Genomic DNA, 11,757 nt, shown 5'->3' on the forward strand with positions numbered 1-11,757 from the left:
AGAAGACTTTATAAAGGGAATTTTTAAAAAGGCAAGTCTCTGGAAGAAAATATTTGCCACACTTGTAACTGACAAAGGATTAATGTCTAGAACATACACACGAAGAGCTATATAAGTGATTCTTTGAACCCATTCTAAGCTTCCAGTCCTCAATCAGGAGTCCCTGTTTCTGCTACACAGGAGCTGAAAAATGATACAGAGAACACCAAGCACCCTGAAAGCCAGGAAATGCAAAGCGATGGGAGCTGATGGGCCTGGGAGACTTTTCATAGGAAACCTCAATACAGAGACCAGAAACAAGACAGGGATGCCCTCTCTCACCACTTCTATTCAATTTAGTTCTAGAAATACTAGCCAGAGCAATTAGACAGACAAAAGAAATTAAAGGCATAAAAATAGGAAAAGAAGTACTTAAATTATCACTATTTTTGAATGATATGATACTATATCTAACAGACCCAAAAGGGTCTACAAAGAAACTATTAGAGCTAATAAATGAATTCAGCAAAGTGGCAGGATATAAAATCAACACACATAAATCAAAGGCATTCCTGTATATCAGTGACAAATCTTCTGAAATGGAAATGAGGAAAACCACTCCATTCACAATATCCTCAAAAAAACCAAAATACTTGGGAATCAACCTAACAAAAGAGGTGAAAGATTTATATAATGAAAACTACAGAACCCTAAAGAGAGAAATAGAAGACCTTAGAAGATGGAAAAATATACCCTGTACATGGATAGGAAGAACTAACATCATCAAAATGGTGATATTACCCAAAGTTCTCTATAGGTTTAATGCAATGCCAATCAAAATCCCAATGGCATTTCTTGTAGAAATAGATAAAGCAATCATGAAATTCATATGGAAAAACAAAAGATCCAGAATAGCAGAAACAATTCTAAGCAGGAAGTGTGAATCAGGCGGTATAGCGATACCAGATTTCAAACTATATTACAGAGCAATAGTAACAAAAACAGCATGGTACTGGTACCAAAACAGGCAGGTGGACCAATGGTACAGAATAGAGGACACAGAGACCAATCCACAAAATTACAACTTTCTTATATTTGATAAAGGGGCTAAAAGCATGCAATGGAGGAAGGATAGCATCTTCAACAAATGGTGCTGGGAAAACTGGAAATCCATATGCAACAAAATGAAGCTGAATCCCTTTCTCTCACCATGCACAAAAGTTAACTCAAAATGGATCAAGGAGCTTGATATCAAATCAGAGACACGCCGTCTGATAGAAGAAAAAGTTGGCTACGATCTACATACTGTGGGGTCGGGCTCCAAATTCCTCAATAGGACACCCATAGCACAAGAGTTAATAACAAGAATCAACAAATGGGACTTACTCAAACTAAAAAGTTTTTCCTCAGCAAGAGAAACAATAAGAGAGGTAAATAGGGAGCCTACATCCTGGGAACAAATTTTTACTCCTCACACTTCAGATAGAGCCCTAATATCCAGAATATACAAAGAACTCAAAAAATTAAACAATAAGAAAACAAATAAACCAATCAACAAAGGGGCCAAAGACCTGAAAAGACACTTCTCAGAGGAGGACATCCAATCAATCAACAAGTACATGAAAAAATGCTCACCATCACTAGCAGTCAGAGAAATGCAAATCAAAACCACCCTAAGATACCATCTCACTCCAGTAAGATTAGCAGCCATTATGAAGTCAAACAACAAAAAATGCTGGCAAGGATGTGGGGAAAGGGGTACTCTTGTACATTGCTGGTGGGACTGCAAATTGGTGCGGCCAATTTGGAAAGCAGTATGGAGATTCCTGGGAAAGCTGGGAATGGAACCACCATTTGACCCAGCTATTGCCCTTCTCGGACTATTCCCTGAAGACCTTAAAAGAGCGTACTACAGGGATACTGCCACATCGATGTTCATAGCAGCACAATTCACAATAGCTAGACTGTGGAACCAACCCAGATGCCCTTCAATAGATGAATGGATAAAAAATATGTGGCATTTATACACAATGGAGTATTACGCAGCACTAAAAAATGACAAAATCATGGAATTTGCAGGGAAATGGATGGCATTAGAGCAGATTATGCTAAGTGAAGCTAGCCAATCCCTAAAGAACAAATGCCAAATGTCTTCTTTGATATAATGAGAGCAACTAAGAACAGAGCAGGGAGGAAGAGCAGGAGGAAAAGATTAACATTGAACAGAGACATGAGGTGGGAGGGAAAGGGAGAGAAAAGGGAAATTGCATGGAAATGGAAGGAGACCCTCCTTGTTATATAAAATTACATATAAGAGGTTGTGAGGGGAATGGGGAAAAAAACAAGGAAAGAAATGAATTACAGTAGATGGGGTAGAGAGAGAAGATGGGAGGGGAGGGGAGGGGGGATAGTAGAGGATAGGAAAGGTAGCAGAATATAACAGTTACTAATAGGGCATTATGTAAAAATGTGGATGTGTAACCGATGTGATTCTGCAATCTGTATACGGGGTAAAAATGGGAGTTCATAACCCACTTGAATCTAAAGTATGAAATATGATATGTCAAGAGCTTTGTAATGTTTTGAACAACCAATAAAAAAAATTTAAAAAAAATACAGAGACCAGAAAAAAAAAAAAAAAAAGACTCCTGAAGTAGTATTTGGGAAATTTGGAGTATACGGGAAGTTCTTTTGATGAAAGACAAGGAAACCAAGTCCAGAAGCTTTGCTTGTATTACTTTTCAAAGCCCAGCTGATGCTAAAGATGCTGCCAAAGATACAAATGGAAAGTCTTTGAATAGAAAAACAATTAAAGGAGAGAGGGCCAACAAACCATCTTTTGAGGGTGGTAGTAGGTGAAGACTACCATCTCTTTCAAGAAACAGAGGGCCTCCAAGAAGCCTGAGATGTGGCACAGGAGGAAGTGGAGGAACAAGAGGGGTCCTTCACGTGCAGGACACTTGGATGATGATAGATATATTCTGAATCTCAGCGTGAGTTCTTCTAGGGTGCTGTTTCCTGTTAAAAGAGATCCAACTTCAAGAAGTGGAGATCCTCCTCTTAAAGATCTGCTCCATCTGCTCCAACCAAGAGCAAGAGTAGTATGGGAGGATGAGGTCCCCGTGTCTCCTGGGAGAGAGAATTATGGAGAGGGCCCCGCAGGAAACAAGTCTCTTCACGGAGAGATGATTATGTGTCACCGAGAGATGCTGGTTACTCTGCTAAAGATAGTTATGCAAGCAGAGTCTGAGATGCAGAGAATCACGTTCAGCCATGTGGAGAACATGCATACATATGCATATGTGATTATGGCCATTGTAATTCTCCAGGGGAACATTCTTCTAAAAGCTATAGTGATCTTGAGGGCTATGGGGAGTCCTGATAGAGATGGTTCTGATCATCGGGCTGGAAGCTCTTAGAGACAGGAGCTCCTGCATGGAGCCACCTACACAAGGATCCCCACCGAGGACACCCACCAGCTCACCAGAAGCAGTCGCTATGGTGATTACAACAGCTCCCTGGATGGGGATGGTGGAAGTTGGAAACCTGTTCAAGCAGCCCAAGTGACATCTATTCAAGGGGTGGAGGTGGTAGACAGGAAGGAGGGTTCACATCTTCTCTGCAAAGGGTGTACAATACACTCAGTTGCTTACCAAATTTTCCATAAAGAAAAAATAAATACTACTTTTGCTGTGTTACTTGAATCCTACTAAGGGGGTATGTTCACTTTTGTAGGGGAGAGGATGTATTAACTATCTCTCCATGAAATGTTTTTTTTTTTTTTTTTTTTTGGATTTTAAGAGGAAAACTGTTCAAAATAATTCCATAAATGTTATTGTGAACTGAAAAATAAACATTATTGGTTTAGAAGTTTTAAAAATATATTGTTAAATTGTTCAAAATAAAATTTTGCATAAAATCTAAAAAAAAAAAAAGAACTATATAAGTAAATAGAAAGATACAAACAATTCCAACAAGAAACTGGGGGAAAGATTACAAAATACTTCATGGAGAGAAATAAAATAGGGCACATGAACATGTGAAAACATAGTGGAGCTCATTAGCAACAACAATGAGAAACATTTTCACCAAACCCACTAAAATGGCAAAGATTTTAATATCTGACAATATCAACTCTTGGGAAGGATAAGGAATATCTGGTAGTCATATATGCTCCTAGTGGAGAGTTAATCAATACAAGCAAGTTGATTTGACAGAATCTAGAAACTGAACTTGTACACTGTGACTCAGCAACTCAACTCCTAGCTAAATAAGTACCTTTAAAAACTGTTGCCTGGGCTGGGGATGTGGCTCAAGCGGTAGCGCGCTCGCCTGGCATGCGTGCAGCCCGGGTTCGATCCTCAGCACCACATACAAACAAAGATGTTGTGTCCGCTGAAAACTAAAAAATAAATATTAAAATTCTCTCTCTCTCTCTCTCTCTCTCTCTCTCTCTCTCTCTCTCCCTCCCTCCCTCCCTCCCTCCCTCTCTTTAAAACAAAAAAACAAAACTGTTGCCTAAGAATTAATGTGGTCAAAAATGTCCATCCTACCAGAAGAAATATACAGAGTCAATGTAATCCCCATCAAAATATCAATGGCATTCATGAAATTAGAAAAAAAAAATCTTAAATTCATTTGGAAGAATAAGAGAACCAAATAGCCAAAGCAATAAAACTAAAAAAATAAATATTAAAATTCTCTCTCTCTCTCTCTCTCTCTCTCTCTCTCTCTCTCTCTCTCTCTCTCTCTCTCTCCTCCCTCCCTCTCTCTCTTTAAAAAAAAAAACTGTTGCCTAAGAATTAATGTGGTCAAAAATGTCCATCCTACCAAAAGAAATATACAGAGTCAATGTAATCCCCATCAAAATATCAATGGCATTCATGAAATTAGAAAAAAAAAATCTTAAATTCATTTGGAAGAATAAGAGAACCAAATAGCCAAAGCAATACTAAGGAAGAAAAATGATGCAGGGGGCATCACAATACCTGATCTGAAGTTATACTACAGAGCTATGTAACAAAACAACATGGTATTGGCATCAAAGTCAACATGAAGACCAATAAAACAGAATAGAAGACACAGAGACAAATCCACATACTTATAGCCATCTGATACTTGACAAAGGTGCCAAAAATATATTTTAGAGAAAAGACAGCCTTTTTAACAAATGGTGCTAGGAAAACTGGATAGTTATATATAGAAAAATGAAACTAGTTCCCTATCTCTCACCCTGCATAAAATTCAAATCAAAATGGATCAAAGACTTAGGAATTAGACCAGAAAATTACAAACTGCTAGAAGAAAACATAGGAAAAACACTTCATCATATAGATGACCACCCCCAAAGCACAAGAAACAGAACCAAGAATCAATGGGTGGGATGCCATCAAATTGAAAAACTTCTGCACAGGAAAGGAACTGATTAAAAGCAGAGAGCCTACAGAATGGGAGGGAGTCTCAGACAGCGACTCCTCTGACAGGGTTTAATATCAAGAATGTATAGAGAACTCAAAAACCCAATGCCAAAAAAACAAACAACCCAATCAATAACTGGGCAAAAGAACTAAACAGAAACGCCTCAAAAGAAGAAACAAATGAACAACAAATATATGAAAAATGTTCAACATCTCTAGCAATCAGGGAAATAAAAATCAAAACTACACTAAATTTCATCTCAGTTCAGTCAGAATGGCAATTACCAAGAATATAAACCATAATAAATCCCAGTGAGGATGTGGGGGGAAAAGGTACACGTGCACATTGTTAGCCTGTAGACTAGCCCAACCACTCTGGAAAGCACTATGGAGAATCTTCTAAAAAATTAGGGATGGAACCACCACATGACCCAACTGTATCTCTCCTTGGTATATTTTCAAAAGAACTAAAATCAGCATGCTATAATGATATAGTCATATCAATGTTTATAGCAGCACAATTCACAATAGCTGAATTATAGAATCAACCCAGATGCCTGTCAATAGATATAAGGAGGGGCTGGGGTTGTGGCTTAGTGGAGAGTGCTTGCCTAGCACATCTCAGGCACTGGGTTTGAGCTTCAGCACCACATAAAAATAAATAAATAGGGGTATTGTGTCATTCTATAATTAAAAATATTTTTTAAAAAATAGATGAATGGATTAAGTAATTATAGTATTGGGCTGGGGTTTGTGGCTCTGTGTAGAGTGTTTTACTTGCCCATGTGAGGCACTGGGTTCAATCTTCAGCACCACATTAAAAAAAAAAAAAGTAAGTAAAATAAAGGTGTTGTGTCCATCTACAACTAAAAAAAAAAAAATTAAAGAATTTGTGATATGCCTACACAATGGAGATCTACTTAGCCATAAAAATATAAATAAATAAAATTATGGCATTTCTTGGTAAATGGATGAAAATGGAGAATATCATACTAAGTGAAATAAGCCAGACTCAGAAATTCAAAGGTCAAATGTTTTCTCTTATAAGTGGAAGTTAGAGTCAAATAAAGGAAAAGAGGAGTGAAGGATAGAATATCATAAAGATACAGGAAGGGGGCTAAGGTAAGGGGCTAAGTGCTCAGTGGTAGAGCACTCACCTAGCACGTGTGAGGCTCCTCAGGGCACATAAAAATAAAATAAAGGTATTGTGTTCACCTACAACTAAAAAAAAAAAAAAATTTTTTTTAAAAAGGATACAGGAAGGATCAGTAGTGTAGAAGAAGGAAATCAAGAATACAGCAGAGGGATGAGAAAGGGAGGCAACACAGAGTGAATTCTTTAAAAATCTTATCATGAACATATATAAACATACCACAGGTAATTTCACCTTTATGTATCAGTAAAAAGAACCAATCAAAAATAAATAGATGAGTGAAAGGAAATCTAGCAGAACAGAGGAAGGAGAGCCAGGGAACGGAGGGATGAGGGAGAGAAAAGAGGGGGATCATAAACTGAAAGAAATTTCATGCATGTATGGGTTTATTGGGATGAACCCAACTACTATGTATAACTGTAATTCTCTAATTTAAAAATCAGTTAATGAATTTTTTAAAATTTTTAAAGGAACTACCAGAGGAGTTTGCAGGTACCCAGGAATTCACCTCACTAACAGGCGGGCTTCCAGGGTCTGCTTGGTGGGGAAGAGAAACACCTTATACATCTTTGATCATCTGCCTTGAGTACCCCAGGGGGCCCTCAGAGACTTAGATGCTCAGCTACAGCCACCATGCATGTCCACAGTGGGATGTCTTAGATAGGCTCAGTTCATCATGACGATCATTATTTAAGCAGATAAGAGCAAGACATGAAGTTTAATGATAACCAATTCCTTTAAAATCCCTAATACTCATTGATCACACTACTCACTGAAATTAAAATTAATTGTCTAAGTGAACACACAAAAAAGAAAAAGAAAAAAGAAAAGAAAAGAATGCTACTGTGGCTCCTTTTGTACTAGCAGAAAACCAGACACAAATTAAATGTCCAGCAACAAAAGAATGATATATCCCTTCAATTGAAATCCACATGGCAGTGAAAATAAATGAACTATAATTATATAAAACAACATGGATAAACCTCGGCAACACACAAAGTCAATAAAACCCAGAAATCACAGAATAATATATAAAATACGATTTCATATAGTCTGAGTTCAAAATTTAAAAAAAACTAAGTATTATATATGATAACATATGTATGTGATTAAACTATAAGAAAATCAAGGGAAAGATAAACACAAAATTTAGGTATTAATTGCTTGGAAGGGACAGGAGAGGGAATGGCTTAGAAGGAAACCCAGAGTCATCAAAGAGGAACGTAGTCATTTGCTTAATCTGGATGTGTTTATTGGTGTTCCAGGCATAATTGTGTGTATACGATGCATACTTACAAAATAACAAAAGTTTCTTGCTGCGCCCCTCCCCTGACTCAGGCAATGGCAAGGCCCTACTGAGGAGGATGGCGCAAGGCATCTATCCTCTGGAGGAGCGCAGTATATTTCTGGGAATGGGCTGGTTGGTTTTTGTATTCCTTTAATAAGTATAGTTGCGACTTCTCATATGACTATTAAGTATGAAGGAAAAAACATGACTTTCCCAATTAATGCAACTACTTCTAAAGAATAAATCTGCTCTAAATGGAATGATTCAGCTGTGGAACATAAATTGTTAATGTTTAATGAGAAACCCCCTGTAGGAAAAACAGTCAAGGAAGTTTTTTTTTGTTTTTTGTTTTTTTAATTTTTTATACGTTTATTTATTTATTTTTATGTGGTGCTGAGGATCGAACCCAGGGCCTCGCATGTGCTAGATGAATGCCCTACCGCTGAGCCACAATCCCAGCCCTCAAGGAAGTTTTTGAGAAATTAAATTAAAGTCTAGAGAAGAAAAATTAACATTAAGAAGACAGATTAGTGCTTGGTACTGGGCAACTTGTTCTTGTTCCTGTGCACAATGGTTTGGTGCTCTTACTCTTGTTTGATTAAAATTAGTAGCCTCTCTTTTCAAGTTAACCACTTGCCATAACCGCGGCGCCAGTTCTAGTCAGCAAGTCAAGAAAGAATAGTCAAGGTATAGGCCAATAGTCTGGGACATTTCTAACTATTATTAAAAGCTAACTAAGCAGAAACAGCTCAAAGCAAAATGCGAACTGAAAGTAAAAATGCTTGCTTATGCATAAGTCACAATATACATTCTTCATATCTAATTGTAGCTACGTAATATTTTGTTTCTTTGAATAATGATTCCTGTTTTGTAACCACAAAATACTGTGAGCCTGCCAAAATGAAAAGTATATATGATTAACTTCACAAGTAAAGATTGGGATTCAGCACCTTCACTTTGGTGTCTGTGTTGTTTCTCCACCCCCTTTTGCCGATTCCTCACCATCCGGTTCCTCCTGAGACCCCCTGTTGGAGCTGGACTCTGACAGTTTCTAAAAAGGAAAATGAGAGGGTCCACAGGAATCACTTAATCCACCCTAGAGCAGGCAGAGGAAAATGGGAGATGGTTTCCCAGGAATGCTCCAAGACTGACCCCTAATGCACATCGCATCCCTACCACACGAACCCCACACACAGCATCCTCTCCTAAATTGAAGGGAGCACTTAATTAACAAAGCACAGCTCCTCAACACTAGGAGAGGCAAGCAGGTTAGGATCAGGAGGGAAGAGTGGAGATGGAAGCTCTGGCTGCCATCTTCCACCTTAGCCTGCAACTGCAAGGCCCCCTCACTTTGGCCCCTTTCTGCACTGCTGAGAAAGAAGGTATCACCCAGAACCAGAGCTCTCTTGTCAGTTAGCCATCTAGTTCCTCCTCTATGGGAAAGTGATCGTATATAAGCCAAAAGGATGGAAAGGAGGAGAGATGAGGAAAGGAGGGTTCCCAAATTTCAATTCCATGGGTCCTCTTCCTCTCCTCCCAAAATGTTCCCTTTCAAGCTACATCCCAGCACAGAGACTGACGCCCTCCATTCAACAGTCCCCTGTAATTCCTTTTCCTTGGCTACAAGTGGAAGTATTTAAAATGTAAACGAGAAGGAAGAAAAGGGGATGTTATTGGGAAAAGGCTAGAAATGACAAAATCCAGTGACAGTTGAAGAGACTCTAAAATTAGTTCATGGCCTTGACTATAGCTCTGCAGAGGACCTGTCATTCCCAATCAGTAGACTTGTTTTGGTATTGCTCCCAGGATCCTATCCTCAGCTGTTCGCTACGAACTCAGTCTCCTGATACCCTCCATACCCCCCTCCCTACACCAGGATCTTTAGACACTAAGGTCAGTTGGAATCACCTGTGACTTTGGGTCCTAGCCCCCTAGAAACTGTTAATGTCCCTGGTGCCAGGAATCTACAACAGGAAAATTCCTGTTATCATAAGGCAACCCACCTGAAGAGGCAAGCCTGGCCAGACCTCTCCTTATCTCCTGTATGTGGGCACAAGAATTATGGTACCTTGTCATGCAGCATTTTCCAGATGAATCAAAGGAAACTTCCCATTTGTCCTTTGACCTTTGGGAAAAATAACTGCTGGCCTTCTTTCTCGTCTAGTGGAAAATTACAGCACAGCGCTTCTGAAAGACAGGCTGTAAAATACTCTTTATGTCCTATTCAAATCTTCAAAGCTCCCCCGTTGAAGCTCTGGGCTTGATAGAGTCCAGCTAACTCTGCCAATGAGTGTTCTGTGCCTTTGGGACCAGGACATTGCTGTTCATTTGCAATCATGAACTGGAGTCTCAAGTGAGGGGCTGGGAGGTGGGCAAGAGCATCCAGACTCCAGATGCCCACACCAATTTTCCATTCCTTCCTCCACCTCTTGGTTAAGAGAAAATAATGGTGTTGGCTAAAAGAAAATGAGACAAGATAAGTCCAGTTTATTTTAAACCATCAGAGAAGTTTAGTGCTTTCTTCTAAAATATTCATCCATGAATACATAAAAAGAAATGCTTACAAGAGTTGCTTCTACTCCTGCCCCGTGCCCTCAAAGCAAACCACACAGGACACCAAAGAAGCCCCTAAGACCTGGAAGCATAAGTCTACAGTGTTCAAATGTTCATTAAGTTTTTGAGTCACTTCTTTACGTTATTTAGAAAGTCAATAAGGTCAAGTAACCAGAAGAAAGTATTACCTGCTTCCTCAAATGTTGATTTGAACATTAGAGAAGCATATAAAGCAGGGTTTATTTAAAAGGGGTAACAGACTTTTCTGGGGCAGAGAAGGGGGCCATAGCTGGTATCCTAGTATCCCCAGAAGCGAGGGGTTCTGCCCTTTTTATATGTCTTAGGCTTCCTTTGTTCTTCTATCCTCTTCCCCTTATCTCTCTCCTTCCTGCCTAATCAGGAATGCTCATTGGGATGGTCAAAAGGTGGTAAACTAGTGGGCTGAAGGGGGAAGGGCAGGATGGGACATCTCAGAACACTTTGACAACCTTACAGCTCCCTGCAGGGAGGGGCACTTCCTGAGACAGATTACCTTAGCTACAGGTTAGAGCAGAGGTAGGTTCTTGATAAGGGTGGAGGAAGGGCTCTGAGGGAATTAACATTTCAATCTTTCAGGGGACAGTCTCCAACTTGCTGGACTCACTCAAAATTGGCCTCCTTCATCTGACCTGACTCATTTACCTATCTATGCTGACTGCCTGTCTAATTCTGGTTTCAAAAGGAGGACATGGATGTTGAAACTGGAACAGGATTGGGATCTATGTGTGTTTCTAACACTCGGGCCAGAGCAATGTCATTCAGGGAAACTTAAATGAAATTAACTGTGATTAAACAGTCCCAAAAGAGATTTTTTTAAAAATGTATGGCATTTAAGAAAAGCATATCAATAAAGAGTATCACATCAGTAAGACAGAAAATTCTGGTGACCAGATATACTAAAGGATCCTTCCAAGAAGGAGCTGGTGAAGTAATAAGATTGAGGAAGATATGGATAAATGGGTCCAAAAACAGTACACACCAAGCAAGTTCTTGAGAGCTTATATTGCATTTGAATTTAAATCCATGGGGGATCCAAATGGGCATAATTCACCATTCCTACCTTTAAGGAATTTACTTTAAAATTGCAGTTCTGATATATTCAAGAGAACTGATATATTCAGAGAAATACATGTTCACAGCAGCATTATTCACAATAGCCAAAAGGTGGGAGCGGACCAAATGTTCACACAGATAAGTGACTGAACAAAATGCATGCATGGTTCACACATGCAAAGGTTAAAGGCAGAGCTGGAGGGGTGGGGATTTGGGGCCACCAACGGGGCGGGGGCCACCTGCAGCTGGGTCACCTGGGCTGCAAAGCATTTTAG

At 39.2% G+C, this 11,757-nt stretch overlaps 1 pseudogene; it reads left to right on the plus strand.

The window, feature by feature from the left end:
* Positions 1 to 238: 238 nt before the first annotated feature.
* Positions 239 to 3,229, plus strand: LOC114084102 (RNA-binding motif protein, X chromosome pseudogene; annotated as a pseudogene).
* The last annotated feature ends 8,528 nt before the right edge of the window (positions 3,230 to 11,757 follow it).

Source organism: Marmota flaviventris, chromosome 15, assembly GCF_047511675.1.
Source record: "Marmota flaviventris isolate mMarFla1 chromosome 15, mMarFla1.hap1, whole genome shotgun sequence".
Lineage (NCBI taxonomy): Eukaryota > Metazoa > Chordata > Mammalia > Rodentia > Sciuridae > Marmota > Marmota flaviventris.